At 43.9% G+C, this 21,843-nt stretch overlaps 1 pseudogene; it reads right to left on the bottom strand.

The window, feature by feature from the left end:
• Window positions 1–14,005: 14,005 nt before the first annotated feature.
• LOC129493254 (nucleoplasmin-3-like) lies at window positions 14,006–14,896 on the bottom strand (annotated as a pseudogene).
• Window positions 14,897–21,843: the final 6,947 nt, after the last annotated feature.

Genomic DNA, 21,843 nt, shown 5'->3' with positions numbered 1-21,843 from the left:
CCCCCAAGGAATGGATGTTTTCGGGCTTTAGCCCCTGACCTCAGTGCGGAGCCTTATCCGTGGGGCTCTGGGTTTAACTAAAGGAGCCACTCTGGCCGGTAATAGGCAGATCTGAGACAGATCCAGCTGAGTGGCCACCTATTCCCTGTCCTCATAGGCCCAGATGCAAATCTCAGCTCTGTTTTATCCCTTAAAGAGGCAAGGTGAGCTCTAGAAATGGCGTGGCCACAAAAAGGATAAGGATAAGGAAATAAATTGGGGTCTGTTCTGGTGGCTGGAGCGTTGCTGGTGGAAACTGCACCTTTAGGACAGGTGCTTTCCCAGTAGGAGCAGCCCCAGGCTGGTTCACTAGACCACTCACCTGGTGAGAGCTGAAACCCCAAAGCCGGGTCCAAGAGGAAGAAAGCACCAACTCCAAGTCCTTTGGCTCAAGAAAGGTCCTTGACTGTGAACCAACTGTGTGCCAACCAGCTTTCTCCTAAGAGCTGAAGCAACAGCAGTGCCCCTACAGGCCAAGAGGAATCCCCAGTGTTTGAGAAGTGGATGGCAGAGGATAAATGAGACACAACAGTTGGAAAAGTGGGAGAAAAAATAGGAGAGAAAGTTCCCATACAAGCTGAGGAAGAGGTTTAGAAAACATTGATTAATAGAAGAATGAAAAAGTGCCCATTGGATTTGGTGAGGGGTGGTCACTGGTCACTTTGACAAAACCAGTTCCAGTGCAGTGATGGATTCAGGAGCCAGGCTGAAGTGAGCTCAAGTAGGAAGGGACTAAGCAACTTCAGGTAGTGAGTAGAGACTGCCCTTTCCAGAAGGCTGACTGTAAAGAGGAAATTGAATGCAGAAAAGGAAGTACCTATAGGGACATAGTGCCATGAAGGAGGAAGTTGCTCTTTTTTTAAGTTGGGTGATAATAGAGCATGTCTGAATGATAATGAGGAAGAGGAAAGGAGAGGCTGAGAATGTGAACAAATGAGGCATAACTGACGGAACAAGAACTCACAAAGTAGGAAGAGATGGCTCTAGAAGAGCACAGGTGTTGGACAGGTGGGGGAATTAGCCTAGGGTGGACAGGAGCAGGCTGTCACTCAGCTATGGAAAAAGTAAGGTGCTCAGGAGCTAGGTGAGGATATAGGCAGGTTCTTAATGGAGGGCCAGAAAAGTTAATGCTTGTTGCCTTCCTCATGGTTGAGGAAAATGGTGAATGACGCATCAACAAAAAACAATTTTGTGGCTTCAAATTATTTGTATCAAGATCTCATTTAATCCTCACAACAATCCAAGTGGGTCTTCCAGTTCCAAATCTAGGTTATCCCCCAATTTCTCCATTGTTGTCAGCTACCCTGACCTGGCACTTTTTCCTCCTGTAGCTCTACAATACTGGAACTCCCTCAAACTAATCCTTTCCCAGACATTGGCCCAAGACAACTCATAAGTCTCTCTTACAGCTTGCTATGCATTCAGTGTTTTTCTTCCCCTAAAATTCATGTTGAAGCTTAATCCCCAATGCAACAGTATTAAGAGGGGGACATTTAGGGACGTGATGAGCCAGGAGGAGGGCTCTGCCCGCATAAATGAGGCTAGCGCATTATTCAAATGCTGGAGGGAACTAGCTTGGCCCTTTTCGCCCTTCCATTTATTTGCCATGTGAGGACACAGCGTGCGTTTCCTCCAAAGGACGAAGCCACAAGTCAGTGTCTTGGAAGCAGAGACTGGGCCTCACCAGACACCAAACCTGCTGGCATCTTGATCTCGAACATTCAACCTCCAAAACTGTGAGAAATAAATTTCTGTTCTTTATAAATTACCCAGTCTCAGGTATGTTGTTCTAGCAGCACAGACTAAGACACAGCTGCTGCCATTGAGGGAATCCGCGCAACAGTTGGTTCTTTCCCTTCTTATCTCTGTGCCTCAAATGTCCCTGCCATCCAGGAACAAGCAGTTCCAGCACAGCCTGCCAGTGTTCTGGTTATCAGTCCTTCTCTGACCTGTTGCACAAAAGGATGTTAACCAAATCCAGACCTACATTAGGCACATGGTACCAACTCTTGTCTACAGCCAAGGACTATTCCCTGCCTTAATGGGGGTTCAACTGGTGGTGATTTGTGTAGAGAACATTTGATCAGTTATCCTCTTACATTTATTTATTTATTTATTTATTTTGAGACAGAGTCTCACTCTGTCGCCCAGGCTGGAGTGTAGTGGCGCGATCTCGGCTCACTGCAACCTCTGCCCCCTGGATTCAAGCAATTCTCCTGCCTCAGCCTCCCAAGTAGCTGGGACTACAGGCTCGTGCCACCACACCCAGCTGATTTTTGTATTTTTAGTAGAGACAGGGTTTCACCATGTTGGCCAGGATGGTCTCAATCTCTTGACCTCATAATCCACCCGCCTCAGCCTCCCAAAATGCTGAGATTACAGGCATGAGTCACCACGCCCAGCCTCCTCTTACGCTTCTTATATGCACTTAATACCCAGACGAATATTGGGTGTTACGCCTCATACACCATGGGCTCTGTGATTCCCAGCTGTCGTTGGCCCCATAGTCTTTCTCCTGGACTTTTCCATTCCCAGGTAGTATCATTACAATACATTTAAAGGGTTGGGGGGGGGTCCCATGGTTATTAGTTCATGAAGTGAAAGAGGGGAGAAGGGCAAGGTTAAAGTTGCAAAAAGAGTGTGAAAGGCAGAAAATTGGATGAGATCAAGGAAGCAAACCTGTAACTATCAAGTCAGGTGACATTTTTCTGCTTCTGTTCAAGTTGTCTTCAAGGCCACTCTGAAAGAGGAACTTTGAAAATAATTTGAGTAATAATAGCATCATGTGAATAAAACTCACATGTATTTGGGTTATACATTCTAATGTGTTTGTTTAAAAAGGTTTGTTATTGTTGGTCATAATTTATGCAGTCTTTCAAACAGTGCTCTGTTAAAATGAGGTTCTTCTAGCTGAACTAGAAAGGTATATTTTTTTTAAATGTGGACCCAGGATTCAACTTTGTGCTAAGTATGTTTAAACTTTCCAGTCCAGAAGAAGAATGAAGCTTTTTGACATTGTGAATCAACAATGTGGTTAAAGGTCATAGGTTTCAAAAATCCGACACAGTTTAGGTTTGACTCATACATTCAAGAGGCACATCTTTTTGACCCAAAGGTGAAGGTGAAACTGCCTTTGCTGATAGGGCAGCTCCAGAAAGCAAAATCACTTTTGTTTTGAAGGCAGCTGTTTTCCTAGATGCTATCCTTTCATTTAAACCAAACAGATTCATTATGCACTGAGCAACCAGTAAAATAAAAGCGGGTACCATTTCCGATCGATGAAACTGTCCAGGACAATTGTCCTGGACACTCCTGATTACCTCCTATCCCTTCTTTCACTTTCCATCCATCTCAAGGGCCAACCCAGCAGGTTATTTCACCTTATCCCAGGCTCCATGTGAAGTGCACTGAACACAGAATTGGAATTCTTCAGGCTTGACCCTTGGTGCTAATTCACCCCTGGCATGATGGACACACATCCCCAGGCTTCTTGGTCTGGCTGTTGCAGAGACCACCTCTCAGCCCCTCCACAAGACTAGACTGTGCCTCTCTAGAAAACAACCAGTAACTCTCATCGTCTATAACTCCGGGGCTGGCCATAAGGCCTTATGCAACAGGTGAGGTAGCAGGAAGTCTTCTCCAAAAACGCTGAGGTTCTAATTTGCTTTTTTTTTTTTTTGAGACGGAGTCTCACTCTGTCGCCCAGGCTGGAGTGCAGTGGCGCAATCTTGGCTCACTGCAAGCTCCGCCTCCCGGGTTCACGCCATTCTCCTGCCTCAGCCTCTCGGAGGAGCTGGGACTACAGGCGCCCGCCACCTAGCCCGGCTAATTTTTTGTATTTTTAGTAGAGACGGGGTTTCACCGTGGTCTCGATCTCCTGACCTCGTGATCTGCCCGCCTCGGCCTCCTAAAGTGCTGGGATTACAAGCGTGAGCCACTGCGCTCGGCCAATTTGCTCTTTTTCTTTCTGAAGATGTCTCCCTAAAGAAGCCCTTCTGAATGCCATGGTGTGTTGGAGATGTGCCTTTGTATCATGAGTTTCACAGCAAAATCTAGCACAGGTTTATTTTACATCTCCTAAGCCCCAGTGGACATGAGTCATCCCAAGTGTATCAGAGTCTCCTAATCCCACTCACCCAGAGCCCTACCCGGCTTCAGGATGGAAACCAGCGTCTCCCAGTCCCCATCTGGATGGTGTCAACAACTCTTTCCTTTCATGAAAACCACATGTGAACATAGGTTTTGGGATTTTTTTTCTATTGGTTTTGGAAGAAAAGAAACATGCAGGGTAGGGGCACAGTCATGTTGTCAGAGTGATGACTTGGCTTCTGGCAAACACTTGGTCTCATGGGAGGCAGAGAAGAGAAGCTCTGGTAAAAAGTAGCTCAGAGATGTTCCTTTCTGTAAACACAACCTGAAAAGATGTAAACCAGCCGAGTGGGCAGAGTCCTTGCCTGTCCCAAGTGCAGGCATTTATGGTATCAAAGAAGTTTACTTAGAGCCATTTCAACTTGGGTTTCCTGTGAATGAACGGGCAAGAACGTGAGTGGGGAAGACTTGGATGGAACTGGGCTTTCTTCATGTATTCAGCCCAGTAGAAACTACTACCCTTTACAGGAAACAGTGAGACACTGTTTGGAAGATAGGTCTGGGGACTGGAAGAACTCTCTCACAACAAAGCTCCAGGTGTACCTTGGATTGAAATATGACTTCAAATGCAGTTCATCCCTGGGACAAGTGTTAAGACTTGCCTTACATTTCAGAGGTTCTTGGACAGCAAGATTTTCTTCCCCAAAATTATGATGCAAATAATTCAAAGTATACAGCATGGTGGCTCATGCAGCCCTGCCTTGACAACATAGAGCTGGTAGAACACTGTTTTTATTTATAACTTTAATAAGCAAGGCTCTTCATTAGGTGTTATATTCTATGGCTGTTTCCTCTACAGAATATAGACTAAGAGGTGCACATACGTCCCTACACATAATATATGGTCCAAACTATGTTTAAAAGGGCAAAACTCATTGTTTGGACTCGAAGATCTATTACATTTATATCTAACCCATGTAATATTCTTTTTCCACCTAAATCAATCAGCACATTCATTGAGCACCTTCAAGGTGGGCAGTGCCTTCAGGCTGGCATACATAGAGAAGCCCTAGCTGTGGTCCTTGACTGTGGGAAACCTCATTAAGGAGACACCCAGCTGATGAAATGTTAATTAACAGTTCAAGGCAGGATGTGATAAGTGCCAAATGAGAAAGGATGGAATGACCTGGAGAAATTCAATTTAGAGAAAATGAATGGCACATGAGAGACCAGGCTTCCTTTTTCAGCAGGAATATTGAACCTGTCTCCAGAAGGAAGAACTTCTGAGTTTCAGGAAGGATCTCAGCTCATCTTTAGAAAGGACTTCTAAATTGGGAGAGCCAACATAGTGAGGTTGCCCAAGGCATGCAAACAGACTGAATCACCATCTGTTAGGGAAGCAGAAACAGGATTTTCTACATTGAGAAAACTAAATAACCTTTAAAATTGGCTTGAACCTGTGAAATAGTGACAGGAGCATAACTCAATATGCACCTCCCTGGGGAGCTGGGAGCTCTGCTGGGCCTCAAAAAGTAAGCAGCCTCTAGAGGAGTAGACCCTCTCCTCCCACGTGCTCCCAGACCACCCACCACTATCACCCACCACCTGTTCCCTGGCAGAGCCTAACCCACAGCAAAACCATCTCTATGGCAACAGAAGCCGGACACTTACTAAGAAGCCAAGATGGATGCATGCATGGTGTACTTAAGGTCTGTGCATTTCACCGAATGTAATTTTTATCTTTAAGAAATCTATAGAATATGCAGTCTAAATGTACTGATGTCTGCAGCTTACTTTAAATTGTATCAAACAATAAGATGGATTATGGATAAGAGATAAGTGAAAAAACATAGCAAAATACTAATTGTGGAACCTAGGTGGTAGGTGTATGCGTATTCACTGTACAGTCGTTGGCTTTTTTGTATATTTGAAATTTTTTATAATATGTTGGGGAGAAAATCCATGTAGCTCCATCTGTTGAAGAGCACAAATGGCTTTCGGCTCCTGCATATTTGGAACACCACAGAACATAATAATGTAGGGTTCTTGAGTTCTCACTGTTCACTAAGCACCTTATGTGAACTCATTTATCCTCCCAAGCACTTATGAAGTAAATACCATCATCTTCACTTCATAGACGGGAAAGCCAAGGCACAGAGAACACAAAACATTTGTCCAGAGTCATGCGGGTGGTAAATGTCAGGGTCAGGATTTGAACTCAGGTTCTAGCTGACTCCAGAAACCAAAGCTGTGACTCCCGTGCCACTCTTCGGACCCAGATGTGGATGTCATGGCCTTGCCTTGGGGAGAAGGCACTTGGTGTTGGGGGAAGGTGGGAGGGGTGACCGCATGGCAGCACTTACATCGCTTCTAATGGGTTTCAGATGGGTTTGGTTCTTCGGTTGTTCTGTAATTGTTAATGGACACCTAGACTGCCACCTGCGAGTTTTGTTCTGGTTTCATCTCCACCCCCCCGCTTTTTTTTTCATTTTAAACAAGTGTATTTAAACAAGATGACTTGGAGGCAAAGCTATCTAGGACTTATTTCTTTTAGAGTGATCTATCCCTACTTAAAGACAGACTGCCCTACATATAATGGCTGCATACAAAAAGATTGCAAGATCATCCTTGCTTTTACAATGATAAATGAAAAACATAATTCTCCAATCAAACAAGGTATGCAAGAATTGTTTACATTGTTTTTGTTGTTGTTAAACAGTGAGAGCAAAATAACTTCCTGGAATATAGAGAGCTGAATCAGCATGCCACAATGGAGAAAAGTGACATTTTCACAGAATCACTAATTTTTCCCAACCATCGCCATCTGATGTTGATCAAAACATATCACTGGCCATTTAGCTTTTTAAATATGCGATAGCTTGTGCACAGACACCAGTTATTTTAGGTACAGTCATGCATCACTTAACAGAGATACATTTTGAGAAATGTTTAATGATTTTGTTGTGTGAACATCATAGAGTGTACTTACATAAATCTAGATGGTATAGCCTACTACACACCTAGGCTGTATGGTATAGCCTATCATTCCTAGGCTACAAATCTGTATGGTACGGAGTACTGTAGGCAACTGTAACACAATGGTAAATATTTATGTATCTAAACATAGAAAATATACAGTAAAAATATGTATAATAGGCGGGACGTGGTGGCTCATGCCTGTAATCCCAGCATTTTGGGAGGCCGAGGTGGAGTGGGGGGGGCGGGGATCACCTGAGGTTGGAAGTTCGAGACCAGCCTGACCAACATAGCAAAACCCATCTCTACTAAAAATACAGAAATTAACTGAGTGTGGTGGCACGTGCCTGTAATCCCAGCTACTCAGGAGGCTGAGGCACAGAATTGCTTGAACCTGGGAGACGGAGGTTGCAGCACGCCAAGATTGTGCCACTGCACTCCAGCCTGGGCAACAGAGCAAGACTCTGTCTCAAAAAAGAAAAAAAATGTATAATATGTATTCTAATTATGAGACCATGGTTGTATATGCATGTATATCCATTGTTGACTGAAACACGGCACATTCAACACATGACTGTACAATAAAGCAATAGAGAAGGGGAAAATGAAAGACTAGAGAAAACTGCTGTAGTTGTCAGGATGTGGTGGAAAGAAGTCGTGGTTTTCTCATTGAGAATGTATTCTTGGTCTGTAGGAACAGAAATCTGGAATAATGTAGCAGGCTCCCTTTTTAGTAGGTACTTTCTGTCTGATGCTGGACCCCATCGATTGTATCTTCATCCTCCACGTGCACCTGTGCAGGTGTGTCTGTTTGATTGATTGGCTGCCTGTCGAATCAGAATCTGCTCTGCCTCACTGGCAAACCCTGTCATTCACAATAGGCTTTCATTAGCTTACTAAGTGGCATATGACTCTTAACCTTAAACTGTACCACGAACCATCTTCCCTGCCACCTTCAAATTCATATGACTGTTGTTTTCAGTCTTGACTCCTGCCATAGGCTTTTTGTCAGCCTTGATGAGTGCAGGAGTGTCCTTAGCTGCTGCAGCTTCTCAGAAGAGGTCCTAGGTCCCTGTTGAATGAATTTGATCTCCTATTGCCCCATGGAGTTGCTTCCAGTCATTTGTTGAATGTCTGAAATATGAACCGCACTGTGAATCAGATCCCTGAGGTCGTTTGCAGCTCCCTCATAGTGTGCAAAAAGAAAAAAAAAAATAAAAACATGGATGATATAATACTCTCACTCCTCCTGTTAAATTTCAGAGTCCCTAAATACTTTTTGACTGTGGTGGGGAGGCTTCCACAATGCCCTGGGGAGCTGGTCAGTCTGCCCTGGGTGTGTTTTCTCAGAAGGGCCTGGGAATCCCAGCTCAGATCCTGCCCTGCCCGGAGGCACCTACCCCTGTAGGATGCTAATCATCAGTCTCACAAGACTAAACAAATCCCTCCTTCTCCCCACAGGCTGCCTGGGTTGCACAACACACCGTTTTGGCCCTAGGAAGGCCATCTCTTTGGTCCTTAGATTCAGCTTTTTGGGGTTTCTATTGTTTATTTCCTCTTCCCTCCACCTTTTAAAAGGAGGTAGTGTCGGCTGGGTGCAATAGTTCACATCTGTAATCCCAGCACTTTGGGGGGCCAAGGCAAGTGGATTGAAGTTATATAGCAACTTCAAGAGTTCAAGACGAGCCTGGCCAACATGGCAAAAACCCGTCGCTACTAAAAATACAAAAATTAGCTGGGCATGGTGGTGCATGCCTGTAGTCCCAGCTACTTGGGAGGCTGAGGCAGGAGAATTGCTTGAATCCAGGGGGCAGAGGTTGCAGTGAGCCGAGATCGCACCACTGCACTCCAGCCTGGGTGACAGAGTGAGACTCCATCTCAAAAAAAAAAAAAAAAAAAAAAAAAAGGGAGGTAGTGTGGAGGGGAGGCTGCTTCCCAAAACTAGAGACAAGGAACTACGGCCCTGGAGCCCACCACTTCCCTGGAATAGAGAGCAGGGAAAAAAGAATTTAAAAATCCAGAACCAGGAAGTAGGGAAGAAATTCCTCAAGACTGCACCTCTGGGTCTGCCCCACAGATAACCTGGAGGTCAGGCTGTCTGAGGAAGCTCCTGCTTGGTTTAAGTGCCCTGCAGGGACTCTGATCCCAGGGGTCCAACCAGGACCACTGCTCTAATTTTGCTGTGGAAGTGTTTAGACCTTACTAGACCCCATGATTCCAGGACAATGGGTTAGGGAGGCTGTGCATCAGGGCTGTATGCACAGCCTCCCTCATGCTGGACTGGGAGTCCCGGACAGCATCTCCTGCTGAGCTGGGCCTGGCCCTCAGGGCCTTCAAAGCCAAAGTCATATGGGGTCAGAAGGTAACTGCTTTAGAAATATTGGAAGGAATCTTAGCATTGGAAAGATATTCAGCCCAACCCTCTTTCTCTTTTTAAAATTGTAATTATATATAACATAAAATGGATCATTTTAACCATTTCTAACTGCAAAATTCAGTGGCATTAAGAACATTCACAACATTGTGCAACCACCTCTGTTACTCATTTCCAGAATTTTTTCATTATCCCACACTGAAATTATACCCGTTTAACAATACCCCCTGTCTTGTTAGCAATGAAGAAATCAAAAAGGAAAGGGACTAGCCCAATGTCATGCAGTTGGGACAGGGGTCTACAATCTTAGAACCCAGTGCTCTGTTCCTTATACAACCTATCTAATTTCTTAAAATAAGTATTTTCAAACACACACACACACACACACACACCCCAAGTATTCAATTTCCTGCCCTGGGAGCCACACTCTCAGAAGGATGTTGGCAAACAAGGATGTACCCAGAAACAGCCGACAGGATGGTGAGGGACCTGGAAAACTGATCCTTTATAAATGGAAAGAACTGGTGATGGGGATTCAGGATAGTTATGGGTGTCTTCAGGGGTTTTCAAGTATAGTGTGTAGTGTGGAGAAGAGATTCAACTCACCTGACTTCAAAGGGCAGGACCAGGATGGAGGGTGCAAGTGGCAGCAAGGTCATTTCTGTTGGAAACTGGAAGGATGTTTTCATTACTCAGCTAGAGGAGCAGTGATGAGCTCCTGGCTGCTGGAGATGTGAAGCAGAGCCTGGCTGACCACTTGTGCTGGTGTGATGTGGAAGGGATTGATGCAGCTGAGGAAATGCCCCTTCCCATTCTGAGGCCCCTCATGAAGGAGGGAGGAGATACGTCTGAGGTCATAGACTCGCCTACTACCTGCACAGTTTACATACTCCCGAGCTGAATGGGATAGGCCGGAGTCCTGAGACAAAGAGCTTTGGAAGTGTTTGATGGGAAGGTGCTCACAGTTTCAGCTGATAGCACAGCAGGGACACTGCATAGAATGGTTAGACTGTGTGCGTTCCAAGCTGCAGACCATGAAATCAATCACCCAGCAATTGTTTTTTAAATAAAATTCAGGCTGGGCGCAGTGGCTCACGCCTGTAATCCCACCACTTTGGGAGGCCGAGGCGGGTGGATCACCTGAGGTCAGGAGTTCGAGACCAACCTGACCAATGTGGTGAAACCCTGTCTCTACTAAAATTTAAAAAAAAAAAAAATTAGCTGGGCATGGTGGCGGGTGCCTGTAGTTCCAGCTGCTCGGGAGGCTGAGGTAGGAGAATCGCTTGAACCCAGGAGGTGGAGGTTGCAGTGAGCCAAGATCGCGCCACTGCACTCCAGCCCGGGCGACAGAGCAAGACTCTGTCTCAAAAAAATAAAAATAAAATTCAAACTATATCAGAGTACAACAAACAGGGTAAGGGTAAACAGGAACGGGTGTTTTTCAAGAAATGCTTTTGGTTGTATATATGAGTGTGTACAAAGTCAACGTAAAATGTATGTTTTACTGCGGATTTAATTTTTTTCAACTTAAAAGTTTAAAAAGTTTCTACTGTTTAATATAAAGCATGGAACAGAAATGTCTGGAGCCTTAGAAATGGGTCACAAGTTGCTAGAGAGTTCACATGCCTGAGGGGAGAGGTGACAGTTCCTGCCAGGCTGAACAACTCTGTCCACTTGTTTTCTTGCTCCAGTTGACTGTGAAGCTCACGTCTGTGGCACAGCAGTTGGGCCCATGGGGTAACTAAGTGCATTGCCTTGGCTGGGAGCGCTGCCAAAAACCCCTGCATGCCTGAGGGACAGACAGAATGGTACATCTGACATCTTATTAGTCTTTCTTTCTTGCTGAGAGATTGTTGTGAAAATGAATTTTGATCCTCAGACAGAAACTGGAGAGAAAACCTGGAGAGAGAAAACTAAGTGTGATTATAACCCCTCCACACACACACACACACACACACACACACACACACACACACACACACACGCAGCACCCACATACCCACACATATGTGCAATTATTTTACTCCCTCAATACCTTAAATGAGAGACTTTGCTCTCCCTGGGACAGGACTGTGCACGTGTACTGAATGGACTCTCCTGGCACTATGGTTAAAAAGCAGCTACTAACAAGTTCTAGAGAGGGTTTGGAATAAACAGGCAAGTCATGGAATGCAACTTTTTGGACCACATTGCACAATAGGATGTCTATAGCAAGACTGAAAAATAATTTTATATGTGTGTGTGCAGATAGAGTTTTCCAAACTAAGGGATGCTGCTGCCAGTTCTACAGTGAATTCTTTCCAGAATGCGGGATATGGAGAGTGGGTCTGTTTTTGTGTGACCAACATCCCTTCCTGATTCTGACATCAGCATCCTCCTCCCTCCATTTCCTACGGACAATTGTTCCTGTTGGGCTACCCATTCTAGTAGTGGTGCCAGTGGGACTGTTAATTACAATGTCTTGCTCCATCCCCCTGGCTTCAAAGAATAGTCCATGGGGAAGACAAGAGACCCAAGCTGGTCCAGCAAAGGTCTTTCCCTAGAACATATATATATATAGAATGAAATGGGCAAGAACTCAGTCTTTCCTAATGACTGGCTAAGCTTGGAAGCCATAAGTTGGAGCTATCTTTGGCCCCATTTTCTTCCAGCCAGGTGAAGAAAGACTACTGGTGCAAAAAGAGAACAAGAAATCTGATCCCCAGTGATGTGACCAAACATAGGAAGGTGGGTGGTGTGTGTGTGTGTGTGTGTGGTTTTTGTTTGTCTTTTACTTAAGCTAGAATAAGTTGGTTTTTGGAATTTGTACCTGGGAGAGTTTCTTCAGCACTTGTATAATAGAATGGGTACAGGATATAGAGTAAAAACTCCATGTTCAAATCCTAGAGCCACTTCTTATTAACTGTGTTAAAGATCTCTCACTTGTCCACACCTCAATCTCATCTGTACAAGGAGAATAATAATACCTATTCCTCAGAGTACTTGTGAGGCTTAAATGAGTTATCTGTATGCAAGTGCCTTGTTTAATGATAAAATGTTGTCCAAATGCTTTTTTTATAATAACTAAAAGTTTTAGTTAAAAACTTTTATTTATTTATTTTTGTTTTTTTTGTTTTTTTATTTTATTATTATACTTTAGGTTTCAGGGTACATGTGCACAATGTGCAGGTTTGTTACATATGTATCCATGTGCCATGTTGGTTTGCTGCACCTATTAACTCGTCATTTAGCATTAGGTATATCTCCTAATGCTGTCCCTCCCCCGTCCCCCCACCCCACAACAGTCTCCGGAGTGTGATGTTCCCCTTCCTGTGTCCATGAGTTCTCATTGTTCAATTCCCACCTATGAGTGAGAACATGCAGTGTTTGGTTTTTTGTCCTTGCAATAGTTTACTAAGAATGATGTTTTCCAGTTTCATCCATGTCCCTACAAAGGACATGAACTCATCATTTTTTATGGCTGCATAGTATTCCATGGTGTATATGTGCCACATTTTCTTAATCCAGTCTATCGTTGTTGGACATTTGGGTTGGTTCCAAGTCTTTGCTATTGTGAATAGTGCCGCAATAAACATACGTGTGCATGTGTCTTTAAATGTTAAACATAATTACTAATCCAAGCACCTTGCTCTTAAAAAAACAAAAAAAGTTCCCTGGTGCACCCTGCCAGTCAATCCACTCTCCCCCAGGGAACCACCACTCTGCCCCCTATCATCATAGATTGTTCCAGAAACCTAGATTTGAACCCCAGTGCTGCTCATTGTAACTGATGAATTTAAACCAAGTACCTAATTTCTCTGAGTTGCAGTTTTGTAAATGCAGTAAAGTGCGTTGTTTTTTGTTTGTTTGTGTTGTTTAAAGGCCAGGCTTAATGGCTCACGCTTGCAATCCCAGTGCTTTAGGAGGCTGAGGCGGGAGGATGGCTTAAGCCCAGGAGTTTGAGGCTACAGTGAGCTATGATGGTGTGACAACACTTCAGCCTGGATGAGAGAGCAAGACCCTGTCTCTAAAAAATGTTAAAATAAATAAACTTACATTGGAGGGTTGTTGCAAAGCATGCTATAGTAGTAACATAAGCTTTCTAATAAAGAGCCCTAACATGTAGCAAGCTAAGGAGCAAGCAGTTTATTTCTGTCACAAAACCACCCAGGATGGATGCTCTGGAATGGTGAGTGGCTTGGACACCAACTCTGATAAACAACTTGTGTTTTTTGTTTGTTTGTTTGTTTGTTTGTTTTTGAGATGGAGTCTAGCTCTGTTGCCCAGGCTGGAGTACAGTGGCATGATCTCTGCTCACTGCAACCTCTGCCTCCCGGGTTCAAGCAATGCTTCTGCCTCAGCCTCCCGAGTAGCTGGGATTACAGGCACCTACCACCACACCCAGCTAATTTTTGTATTTTTAGTAGAGACGGGGTTTCACTGTGTTGGTGAGGCTGGTCTCAAACTCCTGACCTCATTTTCTGCCCACCTTGACCTCCCAAAGTGCTGGGATTACAAGCATGAGCCACGAAGCCTGTCCAACTTGTGTGTTTTTTTTTTTTTCTTTTTTTGCAAAAACTCCACACCACTTTATTTCAACCTTTATCCAAAAATGTAAAAACTATTAAAAATGTGTGGTTCTGAGCTTCAGGCACTAACCTCCAATCCTCACAGGCAGGTGGGAAGAGAGGCCCCGGGCATGGTGCAAGATCAGAAAACCAGGGCTGTGTGGAGCACAGGCCCTCTCCTAGCACCAAAGACCCAAGTCCCTCCCACCCAACCCCCACCCAAGCTCTCCTCTTCAAGGAAGAAACATTTACAGTTGTTGAAACTTGTAGGGGAACAGGGTGCATGGCGGTGCATGGCGCATGGAGCTGACCAAGGAGGGCTAGGGCCTGCCCCCCTGCTTTTTGGCAGGAAGGATGGGGCACAGCTCAGCTTCTTCCTCATCACGTCCTCTTCCTCTTCCTTGCTCTCCTCCTCAGAAACATCATTGCTCATCGTAACAATCTGGTGCCGCCCAGTGATCCGCACAGGGCCAGAGCCCGACTTCAGGCAGAAGGTTACAGGTGGTTGGAGCTGGAACTCATCCAGACTGAGCATGGGTTGGCAGGACAGCTTGAGGTTGGCCACAGGGACTGCGATCTCCTGATGGTCATGGTTCCGGGCCACAACTTCTACCACATTACACTCGTGTTTGGCTCCCTCGGTGAGGCAGAGCATGGTTAGTGCCAGCACGTGCTCTGCATCATCCTCTTCCTCTACCTTAAAGGTGAAGGAGCGGGTGTGGCCGGAGAGCTCACAGCCGAAGAAAAAACTGTCCATAGTGACCGGGGCCGGGACCCGTAGGCCCCCTACACTCCCGGCCCGCGTTCGGCTTTCCTCACTCAAAAACGCTAAGGCAGCTGCAGTGCCGGCGGCCATGCTGCAAAGGCCTTCTTCAAACTCCCCAACTTGTGTTTTTTAAGACCACTCCATGTTCCACCAGCTCAGCTAACAGGAAAGGAGGAAGGAACATCAAAGAGGCAGCCTGCTCCCTAAATACTCTGGCTGGAGATTGGCAGGCCCTTGCTCAGCTTCCACTGGTGAAAGTGTGGTCACATGATCTCACCTGGCTTCCAGGGTGACTGAAGAATGCAGTCCCAGGCTGGATAGCCATGTTCCAGCTACAACTCTTGGAAGAGGAGAGCAGATTGTGGTGTAGAGCTACTGCATAAGGAGTAAATGAGAGAATGCGGGTAAAGAGCTTAGAATAGTCCCTGAAATTAGGTAGTAATCAAGTATCAGCTGTGTTGATATTATGAATTCTCTCATGCAGTAGGAATTAGAAAAGAAAGCTTTTTCTCAAACTAGGCCACACAATGACTCTTTCGAGGAAAAATGTACTGATCTCATAATCGTATTCTGCCAGCTTCTTTGGCAGCTCTGAACGCATTTCTTAGCTCCTTTTCTGTAAGGGCCTCCATTCCTCTGCCCCAAAGAGCTTCTAAAATAATCCCTAGAGTGACAACCTTGAAAGACAGGCCATGGAGCAAGTTCAGCCTCATCTGCTGAAATGCCCCCATATGAGATGAGCAAGAAGAGAAGACAATTAAAAGATGATCAATGGGCATCAGATTTGCTCCATTTCCCAGCCTAGTTTTGGCCTCACTATGAATTCATGCAGACCAGTGTGGAGACCCTGGGAGTTTTTTTCCTGTTAACCGTGGCACTGACTACCTCCCATCCTGCTGGCAGACTTGTGGGGAGGGGGGTGTGTGGTGGGCACCTGGCAAAAGAGGAGATCTGAGATTGATGGATGGGAAGCCTTCCAATGCCATAAATAATGCAGCCGTGAGTCCCATTGGCCATGGAAATTCGCAACAAGTAACTAATGAAGTCTTTAATTATGAAGTCTAGCTATTCAGTCTTCCAAGAAGGCACGGTTCCTAATAAATACTCTGGCAGAGGCCATAAGCAGGGGGTGGGCTGTGTTGTGTGGCAGGTCGAGTGTATGAGAGACCACCCACAAGGCCGAGATGGCAGAGCAGCTGGAGTGTGGCTTGTCTGTGACCTCAGCAGATGGGCTGCCGAGGAAAAAAAGTTCCCGACTGCCCTTTTCCCTGCCCCTTACCCCACCCTCTGGACCGCCCAGACGCGTGTGAGGAATTGGGTCATGGCTATATGGCCAGCCCACCTGCACGCAGCTCATCCACAAACGTTACCTGGCTCCTTAACGACTTGTTTTGTGCATTTCCACAAGTTAATTAATTTGCAGGTTCACCTATTAGCTGTGAATAGGATGTGATTTCTTCCATCCTGCTTGTTACGGCTTCCAGCTGTGACCATGTGCAAGCATTGCTTGGGGAAGAAAAAGTAGGAATGATTCTCTCCTCTACATGGAGTATGGAAAAAAAAATGGGGAAACCAGGAAGCACTTCTTATAAAAGTGCATTGAAGGTAGAGATGTCCGGTTTAGGGGGGCAAAAGGGATTCCCTAAAACTGTGTCCACAATACAACAAATCATTTGGCAATTCTCCAGATCATTTGGGCTGAAATTATTTTACTGAAAGATCCAGAAAGTTGAAGCTGGGTTGCTTTTACATTTATTTTTTGTTTCTAGTCTGACTGGTCCAGAAAATTACCTCAATTTTCCACCTCACTTCACTTGTCCAGCCAACTTACGGGGAACTCAGTTAATTGCTTTGTTTCTGACAAGGTTCAAATCTCAAGTCCAAGAAATGTGGCTTCTAGAGGCAGCCCTGGTGTGCTTGGGCCATCCCAGCACTGCCTTCCCAATGACTGGAGGGCATCAGTGCTACATTGGGGTAGGTGATGGAGAGAATGCCATGTCATCTAAAAACGAAGAGCCAGATAGACCCCACCACAGACTTCCAAGGGAATTATCAAAAGAGGGGAAGCCTATGTTAGAAACTTTCAAAGCTCCTTCGGGTGGTATCCATGGAAACTAGAGGAAACAAAGGTAACAGGCCAGCCTTACTTCAGGCTGTGGAGGCGGCCCAGAGTGAGGCTGAGCTAATAAAGAATGCTCACTAAAGTTCCTGCACAATCTGTTGAGACACTTGCAAGCCTCGGAGCATTTTTTACTTTGGCCTGGAGCCTCTGAATCTATTTAGCTGATGATTAATTGCAGGAAAGGTCCTGGGAAACAGATCAGGAATAGAAAGTGGTTTATATCAGAGTGATCATTAAAATTTGATCAAAAGCTAGACTTGGCTAGTTACATTTTGAAGGCATTTTCTGAGCAAGTTCTAAAAAGCAGTTCCCAGCCTTCCCCACCATGAACTCTCATTGAATTTCCAAGTAATGTTTTCGGACAGTGCTACAAAATGGGTCAGAAAGAAGTGGAACAAAGCAGCTGAGTGGGTTGGGATCATTTTAGGTGGTGATGTGGAGAGCAGAGTAATAGAAAGGGTTTCAGGGATAAGGCAACTGGTGAAAACCTTCAGAAGCCTTCGCAACAATGAGTATGATTGACTTCAATCTCTCTGTGTAGGAAAAAGTAGCATACAATCAATTTTGAACTTACATGTCACTTAGGTCTTATAAATTAGTAAGTCTGAAGATTGGGATTAATAATATTTTCTCATAGCTGCAGTGCTACAAATCCTTAGTTTTAGGTGTCACCTTAGATGACAGTTCTTCCAGAAGCCTTCCATCCATCCACCCAGGCTGCACCAAAGGCTACCTCTCCTGGTGCCCCCTAGCACCATATCTACCCAGGGTAACCTTATTGTACAGTTGTGAGTGTCTTTTTATATCTGCATCCCCTACTAGACTATAAGTTCATTTTGAGAGAACTTTTCAGCTTTAGCTCAGTGCTTAGTACTCATAAGTATTTCATAAATATCTGTTGAATGAATGGAAAAATGAATAGTTGTTAAGTTTCCATCTCTTCCAAAGAAATCTGTTTCAACAGGAGAAAAATAAAACCCTAACTCTGATTTTTTATAGATGACATCTATTGTTCTCTGCTACCATCCTGACACAAGAGTATACCCTACGTGACAATTCCTAATAGTTACGTGGGTTCACACTGCTTCTGTCAGAAAAGGAATTTTGGCTTCCAATCAGGAACTCAGGACACCAAAACCATATTCATTCTGCTTCGGTGCCTTTAATAAAGACAGTTGCTTTCTGCCTCCCCACCTGCTGTGGCTGGTAAAGAGGGTTCTTTTCCTTTGTTTTCTGCATATGCCCTTTCTACTTAGTATATAAAGAGGAGTATCTCCTAGGGGTTGCAGCAGAAAGGACTCCATACTCAAATTCATAAGCACAGTTCTTGTATCCCAGAGAACACCTATTAAGCAATGGATGTGTATCCTGGGAGCTGTCTGTCTCCCTCCCTCTCCCCCCCATATTAAAAAGGAGGAAAATAAATAGACCATTTTGAATTTTTATATTTCTCTTGTAGTAAAATCATTAAGAATGCTCAGCTCAATATGTTCTTGCTCTGCACTCCCACAGCCAAAAAGAAGCAGCTATCCCCAGCCACTTTGAAAGCATCTACTTCTTTTTATTTTTTTAACACTGTTTCCTTTGTGCATTCCTTAGCTTTGCTCTTGCCATCTTGCAATATACAAACGCATCCCTTTCCGTCTTGAGTTGCCATTTGATCAGGGAAGCTTTTGCCCTTAACTGTCTGGATTGTGGAGATTTTTAGCTACTTTATTGTTAGCTGATGTCCTTGGCAGCTGGAGTGAGGAGGTTTGAGGATAGCAAAAGTATAGTAAGAAAGTAAATTGGGTAGGCAAGAGGTAAAGACTGATCTGCCTTGAAGGCAACATCTATCCCATTCACATTTTGTGAAAAATATTTACATAGTCAAATACTATAACTAGCGACTATTAATTTAACCAAAATGTGCTATAACTATCTGGGAGGATGAAGAATGGAAAGAAGGGACATACTGGGAGAAAGGGAAACATGGGAAGGTTTTAAGGGGTTAAATTTAGCTCTTCCATAGGAGAAAGTCAATACATAATGTCCAATACTTTCAAAGCAAGGGATTACTGCATATTTTAATATATAGCATTTTCATTCACTTCATGATTTCATTCACTTCATTCCAAAATATTTTCTAATTTCCATTTTGATTTCTTCTTTGATCCAGAGGACATTTAAAGGCATATTCTTAATTTCCATAGATATGAAGGTTTTCTTTTTTCTTTCTTTTTTTTTTTGAGATGGAGTCTGCAGCGCAAGTGGCGCCATCTCCATTCACTGCAAGCTCTGCCTCCCGGGTTCACCCCATTCTCCTGCCTCAGCCTCGTGAGTAGCTGGGACTACAGGCGCCCGTCACCACGCCTGGCTAATTTTGTTTGTATTTTTAGTAGAGACGGGGTTTCACCGTGTTAGCCAGGATGGTCTCAATATCCTGACCTGGTGATCCACCTGCCTCGGCCTCCCAAAGTGCTGGGATTACAGGCGTGAGCCACCGTGCCTGGCCGATGTGAAGGTTTTCTAGGGTTTTTTGGTACTGATTTCTTTTCATCTGCAATGTGCAATTCTTTTCACATGCTATATAACTTCAATTCTTGGAAATTTGTTGAAACTTGCTTTATGACACAGTATATGATCAATTTTTCTATATATATGCTTTACAAATATATTCACTGTAGTTGTTGAATGCTTCATCTTCTCAAGTTATTTGGCATTCATGTTGCTGAAGTCTTCTGTGTTCTTACCAATTTTTATCTGCTTGTTCTCAGTTACAAAATGTGTTTTTAAAAAAACTCCCACTAGGCTGGGCACCGTGCTGTATCACTTGAGCTTAGGAGTTCAAGACAAGCCTGGGCAACATGGGGAAACCCCATCTCTACAAAAAATACAGAAATCAGCCAGGTATGGGGGCATGAGCCTGTAGTCCCAGCTACTCGGGAGGCTGAGGTGGGAGGATGGCTTGAGCCTGGGAAGTGGAGGTTGCAGTGAGCTGAGATTGCACCACTGCACTCCAGCCTGGGCAACAGAGTAAGACCCTGTCTCAAAAGAAAAAAAAAAAAAGAAAAAAGAAAAAACCTCCCACTAAATCTAAATTAATATTTTTGTCTATTTTCCCATTTAGTTCTGTTAGTTTTTGCCTTATATTATTTTGAAGATTAGATTTTTAGGTGGATACAAGTTTAGAATTGTGATATCTTCCTAATAAGACGTATATTTTATCATTAAGTGTACATTTTTGGAGATATGGTTTACTAGTAACTGATAGAAATAAAGCTATACCCACTTTGTTTTCATTGATATTTAAAATGTATTTTAAGTCCATCTCTTTATTTTAAAAAATTATTATTATTTTACAAATAATATCTTGCTGGTCTTGAACTGGTGGCCTCAAGCAATCCCTCTGCTTCAGCCTTCCAAAGTGCTGGGATTACAAGTGTGACCCACCATGCCCAGCCCATCTTTTCACTTTTAACATGTCTATATTCACAGATAGAATTTTAATGAACATCAAGTTGGTTTTTGGTACCAGTTTGAAGATATTTGGCTTTCCATTGCCTTATTGTATTACATGCAATTACTGCTATATTTGGGTTTGTAATCTTATTTTATAAAGTACCTTATTATTTCTCTGATTTGGTCTACGTTCTTTTTTTCTCTCCTTTGTTTTTTTTTTATTTAAAATTATTATTATTATTTAGAGACAGGATCTTGATCTATTGCCCCAGCTGAAGTGCAGTGGCATGATCATAGCTCACTGTAACCTCAAACTCCTGAGTTCGAGCAATTCTCCCACCTCAGCCTCCCAAGTAGCTGGAACTAAAGGTATGCACTATCATGGCTGGCTAATTTTTACATTTTTTTTTTTGTAGAGACAGGGTCTTGCTATCTTGCCCATTCTTGTATTGAACTCACCTCCCAAAGTACGGGGATGACAAGTGTGAGCCACCATGCCCAGCCCTTTGTTGTCTGTTTAGCTCTCAGATACCTTCAAGCAGGTGTTTTTGTATTTTATCCCATTATTCTAGCTGCCCTCAGTGAGTGGATCGGTTTAAATTGTCTAGTCTATCATTACTAGAATCTCAGTTTTGGTTTTTTTTTTTAATAACAGTCTGGAGTCTACTTAATTATAGGTCTTCATTACATCATTGTAGTTAAAATGTGTATCTCATTTCTGGGAAAATTTGTTCAGCTTTTATACCAATATTAGAGTATTAAAACTCATTTTCCTGGCAGCTGTGTTTGCTCACACCTGTAATCCCAGCACTTTGGGAAGCTGAGGCAGGAGGATTGCTTGAGCCCAGGAGTTTGAGACCAGCCTCAGCAACATAGTGAGACCCTGTCTCTACTTAAAAACAGTTTTAAAAATCGGCCAGGTGTGATGGTGCACACCTGTAGTCCCAGCTACTTGGAGCCAGGGGTGGCTGAGGTGGGAGGATCGCTTGAGCCCGGGAGGTTGACGCTACAGTGAACCACGATCATGCCACTGTACTCCAGCCCGGGCGACAGAGAGAGACCCTGTCTCAAACAAACGAAAGAAAACTTGTTTTCCTATCTTAGAGTCTAGGAAGAAAACTGCCAAAATTATAGTCACACTTTGTAATTTTTAATGTAATTTGGATATATTCTTATAGAGTAAAAATATCAATGTAGAACCACATTCATTTAGAATTGGCCTTTATTGTTTTAGGGGAAGTCTGAAAATGATTTTGCCCTTCAAAAACTCTTCAAATGCTCTTCTCTTCCATGTTTCTAAGATTTTTTTTCTTTGCCTTCCCATAGACTTTTTAGCTCCCTTCCTTCTGATCACTAGCTTATGCCAGAACCCCGGGGAATTTCCACTTAAAGAATCCAACATCCTGGTCCTAAGACAGCAATAAAAGTAGATTTTTAAATAAAAGTAAAACAGGCTACAGTATCTACAGTCTAAGATGAACAGAGTCCA

The sequence above is a fragment of the Symphalangus syndactylus genome, chromosome 11 (assembly GCF_028878055.3).
Source record: "Symphalangus syndactylus isolate Jambi chromosome 11, NHGRI_mSymSyn1-v2.1_pri, whole genome shotgun sequence".
NCBI lineage: Eukaryota > Metazoa > Chordata > Mammalia > Primates > Hylobatidae > Symphalangus > Symphalangus syndactylus.
This window is presented reverse-complemented; position numbering and strand designations above follow the sequence as displayed.